The sequence below is a fragment of the Pongo pygmaeus genome, chromosome 1 (assembly GCF_028885625.2).
Source record: "Pongo pygmaeus isolate AG05252 chromosome 1, NHGRI_mPonPyg2-v2.0_pri, whole genome shotgun sequence".
NCBI lineage: Eukaryota > Metazoa > Chordata > Mammalia > Primates > Hominidae > Pongo > Pongo pygmaeus.
In genome coordinates, this window is record NC_072373.2 from 62,216,580 (window position 1) to 62,228,636 (window position 12,057).

Below are 12,057 nucleotides of genomic sequence, written 5' to 3' on the forward strand. Positions count from 1 at the left end.
AAGATCGACTGAATTAAATAAAAAAAATCGAATTCTGTGAGCAACACATAATATATGTTCAGGATTAGAATAAAACTATCCGCATGAAAAATGTTTAGAAGAACCTCTATTCATCCACCAATATCTTCTCCTTGTCCACAAACCAGGGTTTGTGCAAGCCTGGAAATTAAATGGCATACCCTTTCCTGAGTGCTACTATTCCTGAGTGCTACTAGGCCAGGGATTTGGCCTAGGTCCTGCCGCTCGCAGCACAGAAAGCCAATCACTGAGACAAAGAGTACTGCCAAAGAAGAAGGCTTTAATTGGGTGCTGAAGTCATGGAGAAAGGGAGATAAGATCTCAAATCTGTTGCCTCAGTCGACTAAACTTAGGGGTTTATACAGCAGGGGGAAAATATAAGTATGTGTGAGAAAACAGGAATTAAAGAAGGATAAGGAAAAGGAGTTGATCAACAGGCACAGGTGATCAGTTAGGCAATCATGAGGGGTGAGGGGTCAAGCATCTCATTGACCAGATGTGGTGATCTGGTGAGTTTCAGTTCCTTGACACTGTCTGGGAAGCCTGATAGTTGGTTTCCTGGGAAAGCAACTTGGATAAGACAAATGTAAGTCTCTCAAGTTTTAAAACTCTGAAGGTCAATTTTTATATTTATTCAAAAGAAACCATAAACACGAGTTCTATGGGACAATGGGGTTGGCTTCACTATCTTTGAGGTCATAAAGTACCCTTTTATTTGCCTTCTCCTCAACTTTACCTCTGGTTTTGACAATTATTTAAGAAATGCAAACCTCAGGGAAAATAAGGAAAAAAGGAAGTAAGATGAGTGAGAATGAAAAAGCATTCCACACTGCCAGAGAAGAAAGAATACTCAGCCTGCAATAGATTTATTTATATAAATAAATTTGTATTTATCTAGATGATAATTTTTGTCCAGATTTCTTATTGGTACAGAACATCTTCTAGAGATGTCCTTTATAAAAATTTGACTTAAACAATTAAATAGTCGTAGCAGCTATTGGGCTAAAAACTGTTGCTTGGCCATCACCCAAATAAAAATAGGGGCAATGAATTCTTTCTTACAGTAAACACTAGGGCTGGGCAGTTACCAACTTATATGAAATTGAATCAACTGTCAACAACTTGGCTTATGATGAAGAAATCACCACAAACTAATCTATCAAGTACACTATACGCATGTGTTCCAGATGAATCTTTCTAACATGCAACTATGACAGCTTGATGGCCTTTAGTGGTATTTAATTGCCAAGCTCTTAAAACTGATTTCCAATGTTCTCCATGATCTGGCTACATCTATCCTCTCTAGCCTGTGATTTTACTATGCCGTCCATCAAGCTTCACTTTCCAAGAATGCTAAACTGTTGATAATTCTTGCCTCTCTGTGTTTCTTGCCTCTGTTCTTTTGTTCATATTTCCCTCCATCTTGAAATTACCTGCAGCCTTCCTACATTCTCTCTCTCTCTCGCTTTTCACTTCCTTAAATTCAAATTTAATTTTATTGGATTCAATTCACTTCACACAACTCAGTATGTTACTTCTTTACCAGGGGACTGTCCTTGAACTCTGTGGTCTGGGTTAGGAATGTCTTCTCTTGACTGTCAGAATAACTTTTATCTGTCACTGTTTTAGATTGTTCTTACCACAGTGTTTTATAATTGTCTGTTATGCAGTATTTCCAATACATCCCTCCCTATCTCTGCCTCCACTGGGATGGAAACTTTCTAATGTTAAGACTCTCAGTCAATGTATCTTTATGTCTCCAGAAATAACACTATGATGAATGCATAAGAAACAATGCATAAACCTTAAGTAAATGAGTAGAGAAGAGCTGTGACTAAGAGTAAAAGAAGATGGACAAGCTGGAGACTGTGTAAATAGCCAAAGTCTGTGGAAAGCAATTTGAAAATATGTATTATGAATATTTAAATATTTATACTTTTTGAGTCAGTAATTCTACTTCCAAGATTCTAAGTAGTCTAAGAAATACGAATAGATGCTATACAAATATGCATATAAAACCTATAACAGAACTATTTTAAAATGCAAACCACTTTAGATAACCCAAATGTCCATGAATAGGAAAAAATCTAACTCAATTCTGGTATATACACGTGATGAAGCATGGAAATAACATTTTTAAAAGAATATTTAAGGATATGAGAAAATGCTCTTAACACAATAGCAATTCCATTTATGCATTTTTGATTCCTTTATTATATTTCCCAAAGTGTTGCCTATATGATGTTGACTTGTTATCTTTATTACTCTGAATATTAATTTAACCAGCATAAGTTTGAACATTGTTCTCTTTTCATTGATTTTTTCCTATTATACAGTGATTCATGTCAATCTTTAAAATCAGGCATTTCTTTAACTTAGGAAAGCTTATGTCTATTTTATCTTTGATTATGGCTTTTCTTACATTTGTTCTAATATTATTTTTAGAAAATATGAACTTACGTTGGATTTTTCTCTTATATAAATATCCATTATCTTATTTGGATATTTTCTGCTTATTGGCTATTTTTCTCTGACTTCTGGATTCAATTAACACATTAAAATTGAAATCAAGATTCAGATTTTGCTACAGAGTCACTTCTGCATATTGTTATTTCTGGTAAAAACCACATGTATAATGGCATTTTAGTTTCCTTTTATATGTTTTACTTCATTCAGCTTTCTTATCCCCTTCCACATTTATGGATACCTTTCCATTTCAGTCATTATAATATAATTTTGTTCATGTGTTTAATAGAGCCCATATTTTATTGAATTTTACTGAAAAAAGTGCTTTCCAAAATGTGTCTTCTATTTTATAAATGGAGTTTTCCAATAAATCTGGAATAGACTTTTTCTATTGCTTACTATAATGAAGTTTTTATCAAGTCTTATTTTCTCCCAGTCTTGGACAAAAATAGATAATATGCTGCACACATACAAATAAAATGTTGTTGCATCTTTCTTGCTGACATCTCACTGTCTACCTGGTTGAGTAAAATCTTGACAAAATTTTCTTCCTCTTAGATTTTAAATTATAAGTTTAGTTAACTTTCAAACCATAAGTAAAATGTTTAATATTAGTAGCTATTGTTTAGCTAGTGTTACCGCTATTGGATTGAGAAATAGTGTTCTTCTTTTACAGGTTGCTGTGCCTTTTATGCAGATAATTTAACCTTAGATTATTATAAGCTGTTTATAATGCTTCTTACTCAGCAACATTAACTCTTAGAGTATCCTGATCCTATATCCTATAAACCCATTTATACTACATACTTCACATCATGGAATATACTGTACTATGACTAGTATATTTCTACTCCAAATATATGTATTAGTAACATAAAATTAAGAGTGCAATGGCAATGGCCACGTTTGTTGTGACTTGTAGGGCTGGATTCTAAATCTCTGTCCTTCTACAGATGCACATTTGCTTATCCCCTAAAACTATGGTATGCATGCCCCCTTTTTTTTTCACAATAATTTATTTATTGACAGCCTCCTCTCGCCTACCTTGCAGTCTCTAAGTCACTTTTTCTGCTTGTAGATTTTGCTCACAAGCCCCAGAAAGATGGCTGGGGGCAGGGGCGCTGCGTACTGTTCGATGAGACCCATAATGTGACTGTAAGTGTCTTCCTCATATTGCAAGAAAACGGCTGGCAGATCCAGCTCCTCCCATAGTACCTTCACCCAGGCCACCTTCTCGGCTTCCTTCTGCCTGAATTTTCCTTCAGGATCTGGTACTGTTACAGAGTGGTCTGTTGCAGACACTGAACCACCAGCCAGCTGCATTTGTTGTCCTGGATGTCAGTGCCAACTTTGCCAGTCACACTGGGGTCCCAAAGAGGTCAAGGTAATCATCCTGAACCTGAAAGAACTCTCCCATCCCCAGCAGGATCTTCTTGGCATTGGCGTGCTCCTTCTTGCCATCAATTCCTGCCGTGTACATGGCTGCAGCTATAGGAAGGTAGAAGGAGTAGAAAGCTGTCTTGTACTTGACAATAGATTTGTGCCTCTTTTCAGTGAACCTGCCAAGATCCACATTGCACTGGGGGGCTGTGATGAGGTCTTGGGTCTGCCTAATCTCAGTCTGATAGGAACTCTGCAGGAAGAGCACAGTCAGGTTCAGGTAACAAGGCTGCTTCCAGCAATAGATCTTCAGCAGGTGGTAGATACATGCTTCCAGAAGGATAGCATCATTGATGGCATCTAAATCCATGCCCGGCTTCTGATACCAGCAGATCTGTCCCCGGCAGGTGAAGGAAGAATCCATGATGCCATCTGCCACCAGGAAGAAAGCTTGCAGCAGTTCCACACACCAGCCCACAGTCAGGGCCTGTTGGACACTATCAGCATCCTGTTTCCTTGGCTCCACCAGCTTCTGGAACACTACTAGCACTGTCAAACCTCGGTGATACTTGCCTCCAACGGCATTGTACTCCAGGACCTCCTTGAGCCGGGCAATTGCATCTCCCGTCTCTGGGTACCCCATCTCATCCTTAGCACCCTAACAATCTGGGAGAAGTGCTGAACAAAATCCTACTTTTCTTGGGCATAAACATCTGATTTCTGGTCTCCATTCATTCTGAGGGAGGAGCAAAGGGCTCTGTTCCTGGATGCGGGTCTGCATGACCCTTTAATAGACTTCCAGGATGTTTCATAGTACATAGTCCTGTACTATAAAGTTGTTAATGGGACATGAGAAGACCTGTGATGTGGCAGGGCTGGTGGTGGGAGATGAGGGTCAGCATTTATAAAGAATCGCTATGGACCCTATGCATTGTCATGGTGGTTGAAAAATACAGGTACATAATTAATTTTTTATGGGAACACTTTCCCAATACTGAATCATGTGATTATAACTTTCCTAAGTTTATACCTTGTAGTTAAAAATTTCTGTATTTACATAATTATTTTCTTAAAACAATTATGGAGACTTAACCAGGCAGCCTAATTTTTCAAATATTCAGAATGGAAGTCAGAATATTCCTTTAACTAATTATCATACCTAAATGTATTTTTACAATATTAGAAACTTTTATCAATTAAAATGTAATATGTATTAAAGCAATGAAAGAAAAATGCCCCTTGTACTCACCTCTGAAGCTTTCTACATATAATTAACTGTGTAACTCAGTGTCAAAAAGCAAAGTATATCAGTCAGAATCTTGAGTAATTTATGATTGAAATTCTGTACAATGCCTAGATAGAGCAGAAAATAGTGACTATAAACTCACTCCTTGCTCTGAATGCCCTTGCTTTAAAGATTTATGTCCCTAAAATGATACAAATTTCATTTTGGATATTTAATTTCTTTTTTCTTAAGTAATAAAATATACATAAGTAATGTGGCAGAGGTGTGATGAATGACTTAAAAGAGATAATCCTCTGGAGAATAATGATAGTTTATAATATTAATGTTATAAGCAGTGAAGACAGAAAAAATGTGAGAAGCATAGCTTATGTCTTGTGACTTCCTATGATATTTATTGATATAAATGCTATAGCTGTTCTTGGAGTTTGAAAATGATTTCGATGATTGGTTGCCAATCATAGATTAAGAACTATATTTCATACTGATGGTTACTCAGTTGAGCTGTATACACAGCTTTTAGATTTAGATTCCTTTGCTACAACCAGGAACAGAATATCTAGGCTTAAAGAATAGATATATCTAGTTTTATCCCTAATGACAAGGTACTTTTCTCCCTTTAGTGGCTGTAACCTCAGTGCCTAGAACAATCCGCAACAAATATGAAAAGTAGTTGTTAAATAAGTCAGCAAAATTTAGGAACAATGTTTTTATGGATCGCATCTTTCATTTATTAGAATGCCCAAACATGCAGTAACCACCTCAATTGTTATATATGATTGTTGCACATCATGCTATTTTCTTGTAAATCCTATTTTTAAATGGTACTTCTTGAAGTTCTTTATTGACTTATTCTCTTTTTCAGAAGTTAGGTATCCTCCCATATTTTTCTACTTTATAGGGACAGAGCATTAATTACTCACCAACTAATTGATAATTCAATCACTTTGAAAGTTTCACTTCATAAGCATTAGCAAGAGTCATGGCTGCAGATTATAGTTATAAAATCTGTACCCAAAAGTTATGCTAAAGGGTGCTGTATGTTTAAGAAATAACATGGAGGTGCTGTTTGCCCAGGGCAGATAGCAACACCCAAGAATCTGCCATTCACCAGCCACCACTGCTGGAATAGTTCCTCAGGGTAGATGTATGCACAAACAACTGTAGCAGATAAAGGCAGATTGAATAATACATAAGTTGTAAAGTTTTGTTTTCAAAGCCCACTCTAGATTCCTAATGAACTAGGCTGCAGCATGTGAATACTATTAGGTTGGTGCAAAAGTAATTGCAGTTTTTGCCATAATACTATAGATATAGCCTCGAAATGATATTGACTAGCTTGCTTTTCTCCCATTCTCCCTTCATAAGTTTTTTAAGTTTTGCTAAGGCTGAAGAAAGGCCAGTCTATTGAAAGGCAACAGGTGTGGGGTGGGAGGGGCAGGCAAGATGGCCGACTAGAAGCAGCTGTGATCACAAGCCCCCTTGGAAAAGAACTATAATAGCATGTGAATCCTTCACCAGCAACTGAGGTATCCAGGTTCTCTCATCAGAACTGACTAGGCGGCTGCCATGACCCAAGGATAAGACATAAGAGCAGTGTGGTCCTGTGGCCCACCTGAGGGCCACACGGGGCAGAGGACCTCCTACCCCCACCCCACCCCAGCCAAGGGAGGCAGTGAGTGAGCACTCCCTAACTGAGGAAACCATGCCTTTTCCACAGAATTGTGCAACCCACGGATCAGAAGATCACACTCGTGAACCCACACCACTGGGGCTTAGGCTCCCAATCCCAGAGCCACGCAGATTTTCAACAGCCTCTCAGGTAGAATCTGTTTAAGTTGGCTGAGTTCCCTAGGAGAGGGGCGACCAGCACCACAGCTGCAGCTGGCTGCTGTCTAAGCCGTTTGAGCTCCTTGTGGGGAAGGGCAACAGCCAACACTGGGACTAATAGCTGCCTAACACACTAAGCTCCCTGGGTGAGGGAATGGCAGCAGCCATCTCGATAGCTCCAGGCCATGCTTTTCCCCTGCTGGAGTTAAGGAGGCTCGACAGTTTGGTCCCAAGAGGTGTCCTCCACAGCCCAACACACCAGCTGTGGCAGACTCTGGCCAGAGTGCCTCTTCAGCCCTGACCCTGACCCATCCCTCATCACTGGGCGGGGCCTCCCTGCAGGAACTCCAAGAACTCCAGCCAGGGCCTCAGGGACAAAACTCTGATCTCAATGGGCCTGAGCCCCTAGTGGGAGGCATGGCTGCAGTCTCTGCGGACCAGCAGACTTACTCTTTCCTCCTGCTAGTTCTGAGGAATCCGGGCAGCCCAGATAAGTGGGTTTCCCCCAGCGACAGCACAACCCCTCCACTGAGGGACAGTCAAAGTGCTTCATTAAACGGGTCCTGTTCCCTGTGCTACCCAACCGGGTGAGACCCTCCAACAGTGGTTGTGCCCTTCGAAGTCAGAGATCCCAGAGGAAGGAGAAGGCACCCATCTTTGTTGTTCTCCAGCCTCCTTGCTCCTCCCAGGCAAAGGAGCAAACCAGATGAAGAGGGCCTGAAGTAAACCCCTAGCAATCCGCAGCAGCCCTACAGAAGAGGGACCTACCCACTGAAAGAAAAACAAACAAACAGAAAGCAACAACAACAGCATTAACAACCACAAAAAAGTTCCTACAAAAACCCCATTCAAGGGTCTGCAACCTCAAAGATCAAAACTAAGCAAACTCACGAAGAAGAGAAAGACTCAATGAAAAAATGCTGAAAACCCAAAAAGCCTCTTCTCCTCCAAATGATTGCAATGCCTCTCCAGCAAGGGCACAGAACTGGACAGAGAATGAGATGGACAAATTGAGAGAAGTAGGCATTAGAAGATGGGTAATAACAAACTCCGCTGAGCTAAAGGAGCATGTTCTAACACAATACAAAGAAGCTAAGAACCTTGATAAGAGGTTAGAGGAGCTGCCAACTACAATAACCAGTTTAGAGAGGAACATAAATGACTTGATGGAGCAAAAAACACAGCAAGAGAACTTCGTGAAGCATACATCAGTATCAATAGCCACACTGACCAAGCAGAAGAAAGGATATCAGAGTTTGAAGACCACGTTGCTGAAATAAGGCATGCAAACAAGATTAGAGAAAAAAGAATGAGAGAAAAAAGAATGAAAAGGAATAAACAATGCCTCCAAGAAATATGAGACTATGTAAAGAGACCAAACCTATGATAGATTGGAGTACCTGAAGGAGAGGGGGAGAATGGAAAAAGCTGGAAATCACACTTCAGGTTATTATCCAGGAGAACTTACCCAACCTGGCAAGACAGGCCAACATTCAAATTCAAGAAATACAGAGAACATCACTAAGACACTCCATGAGAAGATCAACCGCGAGAAGCATAATCATCGGATTCTCCAAGGTTGAAATGAAGGAAAAACATGTTAAGGGCAGCCAGAGAGAAAGGCCAGGTCACCTACAAAGGGAAGCCCATTAGATTAACAGAAGACCTATCTGCAGAAACCCTACAAGCCAGAAGAGAGTGAGGGCCAATATTCAACATTATTAAAGAAAAGAAATTTCAACTCAGAATTTCATATCCAGCCAAACTAAGCTTTATGAGTGAAGAAGAAATACAATTCTTTCCAGACAAGCAAATGCTGAGGAATTCTGTCACCACCAAGCCTGCCTGGCAATGGCTCCTGAAGGAAGCACTAAATATGGAAAGCAAAAACCAGTACCAGCCACAACAAAAACACACCAAAATATAAACACCAATGACACTAGGAAGAAACTGCATCAAATAGTGTGCAAAATAGCATCATGATGACAGGATCAAATTCACACATAACAATACTAAATTTAAATGTAAATGGACTAAATGTCCCAATTAAAAGACACAGACTGGTAAATTAGATAGAGTCAAGACCCATTGGTTTGCTGTATTTAGGAGACCCATCTTATATGCAAAGACATACAGGCTCAAAACAAAGGGATGGAAGAAAATAAGAAGGGCGTTACATAATGGTAAAGGGATCAATTCGACAAGAAAAGGAAACTATCCTAAATATATATGTACCCAATACAGGAGCACCTAGATTCATAGAACAAATTCTTGGAGACCTACAAAGAGACTTAGATTCCAACACAATAATAGTGGAAGACTATAACACCCTACTGTCAATATTAGACAGATCAATGAGACAGAAAATTAACAAGGATATTCAGGACTTGAACTCAGCTCTGGATTAAGTGGACCTAATAGACATCTACAGAACTATCTACCCCAAATCAACAGAAATTCATTCTTCTCAGTACCACATGGCATTCATTCTAAAACTGACCACATAATTGGAAGTAAAACACTCCTCAGTACATGCAAAATAACTGAAATCATAACAAACAGTCTCTCATAACACAGTGCAATCAAATTAGAACTCAGGATTTAAAAACTCACTAAAAACCACACAATTACATGGAAATTGAACAACCTGCTCCTGAATGACTCCTGAGTCAATAACGAAAGTAAGGCAGAAATCAAGAAGTTGATTGAAACCAGTGAAAACAGAGACAAAATATCAGAATCTCTGGGCACAAATAAAGCAATGTTAAGAGGAAAATTTATAGCACTAAATGCCAACATCAGAAAGCTAGAAAGTTCTCAAATTGACACCCTAACATCTCAATTAAAAGAGCTAGAGAAGCAAGAGCAAATAAATCCAAAAGCCAGCAGAAGACAAGAAATAAATAAGATCAGAGTAGAATCAACGGAGACAGAGACATTTAAAAAACCCCTTAAAAAATCAATGAATCCAGGAGGTGTTTTTTTGAAAACATTAACAAAATACATAGACTGCTAGCTAGACTAACAAAGAAGAAAAGAGAGAAGAATCAAACAGACACAATAAAGAATGATAAAGGGGATATCACCACTGATCCCACAGAAATATAAACTACCATCAAAGAATACTATAAACACCTTTACTCAAATAAACTAGAAAATCTGGAAGAAATGGATACATTCCTGGACACATATACCCTCCCAAGACCGAACCAGGAAGAAGTCGAATCCCAGAATAGACCAATAACAAGTTGTGAAATTGAGGCTGTAATTAATGGTCTATCAACCAAAAAAAAAAAAAAAAAAAAAGCCCAGGATTAGACAGATTCACAGCTGAATTCTACCAGAGATACAAAGAGGAGCTGCAACCATTACTTCTAAAACTATTCCAAATAATTGAAAAAAAGGGACTCCTCTCTAACTCATTTTATGAGGCCAGCATCACCCTGATACCAAAACCTGGCAGAGACACAACAAAAACAGAAAAATTCAGGCTAATATCCCTGATAGAAATCGATGCAAAAATCCTCAATAAAATGCTGGCAAACTGAATCCAGCAGCACAGAAAAAAACTTACCCACCATGATCAAGTCAGTTTCATCCCTGGGATGCAAGGCTGGTTCAACATATGCAAATCAATAAACATAATCCATCACATAATCAGAACCAAAGACAAAAATCACATGATTATCTCAATAGATGCAGAAAAGGCTTTTGATAAAATTCCACATTGCTTCATGTTAAAAACTCTCAATAAACTAGGTATTTAGAGAACATATCTCAAAACAATAAGAGCTATTTATGACAAATCCACAGCCAATATCATATTGATTGGCAAAAACTGGAAACATTCCCTTTGAAAACCGGTACAAGACAAGGATGCCCTTTCTCACCACTCCTATTCAACATAATATTGGAAGTTCTGGCCAAGGCAATCAGGCAAGAGAAAGAAATAAGGGTTATTCAAATAGGAAGAGAGAAAGTCAAATTGTCTCTGAAGATGACATAATTCTATATTTAGAACACCCCATCATCTCAGCCAAAAAGCTCCTTAAGCTGATAAGCAACTTCAGCAAAGTCTCAGGATATAAAATCAATGTGCAAAAATCACAAGCATTCCTACAAACCAAAAATAAGCAGAGAGCCAAAGCATGAATGAACTCCCATTCACAAGTGCTATGAAGAGAATAAAATACCTAGGAATACAACTTACAAGGGATATGAAGGACCTCTTCAAAAACTACAAACCACTGCTCAAGGAAATAATAGAGGACACAAACAAATGGGAAAACATTCCATGCTCATGGATAGGAATAATCAATATTGTGAAAAGAAACTATCATCAGAGTGAAGAGGAAACCTACAGCATGGGAGAAAATTTTTGCAATCTACCCATCTAACAAAGGTCTAATGTCCAGAATCTAGTAGGAACTTAAACAAATTTACAAGAAAGAAAAAACCAACTATCAAAAAGTGGGCAAAGGATATGAACAGACACTTCTCAAAAGAAGACATTTATGCAGCCAACAAATGTACGAAAAAAAGCTCAACATCACTGATAATTAGAGAAATACAAATCAAAACCACAATGAGATACCATCTCATGCCAGTCAGAATGGCGATTATTAAAAAGTCAAGAAATAATAGATTTTTGCAGGGCTGTGGGGAAATAGGAACACTTTTACACTGTTGGTGGGAATGTAAATTTGTTCAATCATTGTAGAGGACAGTGTGGCGATTCCTCAAGGATCTAGAACCAGATAACCATATGACCCCACAATCCCATTACTGGGTATATATCAAAAGGAATAGAAGTCATTCTACTATAAGGACACATGCACACGTATGTTTATTACAACACTATTCACAATAGCAAGGACATGGAACCAACCCAAATGCCCGTCAATGATAGACTGGATAAAGAAAATGTGGTACATCTACACCATGGAATACTATGCAGCCATAAAAAGAAATGAGATCATATCCTTTGCAGGGACATGGATAGAGCTGAAAGCCATCATTTTCAGCAAACTAACACAGGAACAGAAAACCAAACACTGCATGTTCTCATGTTATAAGTTGGAGCTGAAAAATGAGAACACATAGAGGGGAACAACACACAC

At 38.6% G+C, this 12,057-nt stretch overlaps 1 pseudogene; it reads right to left on the minus strand.

Moving 5' to 3' along the window:
- Nucleotides 1–3,543: 3,543 nt before the first annotated feature.
- LOC129041425 (farnesyl pyrophosphate synthase-like) lies at nucleotides 3,544–4,632 on the minus strand (annotated as a pseudogene).
- Between the last annotated feature and the right edge of the window lie 7,425 nt (nucleotides 4,633–12,057).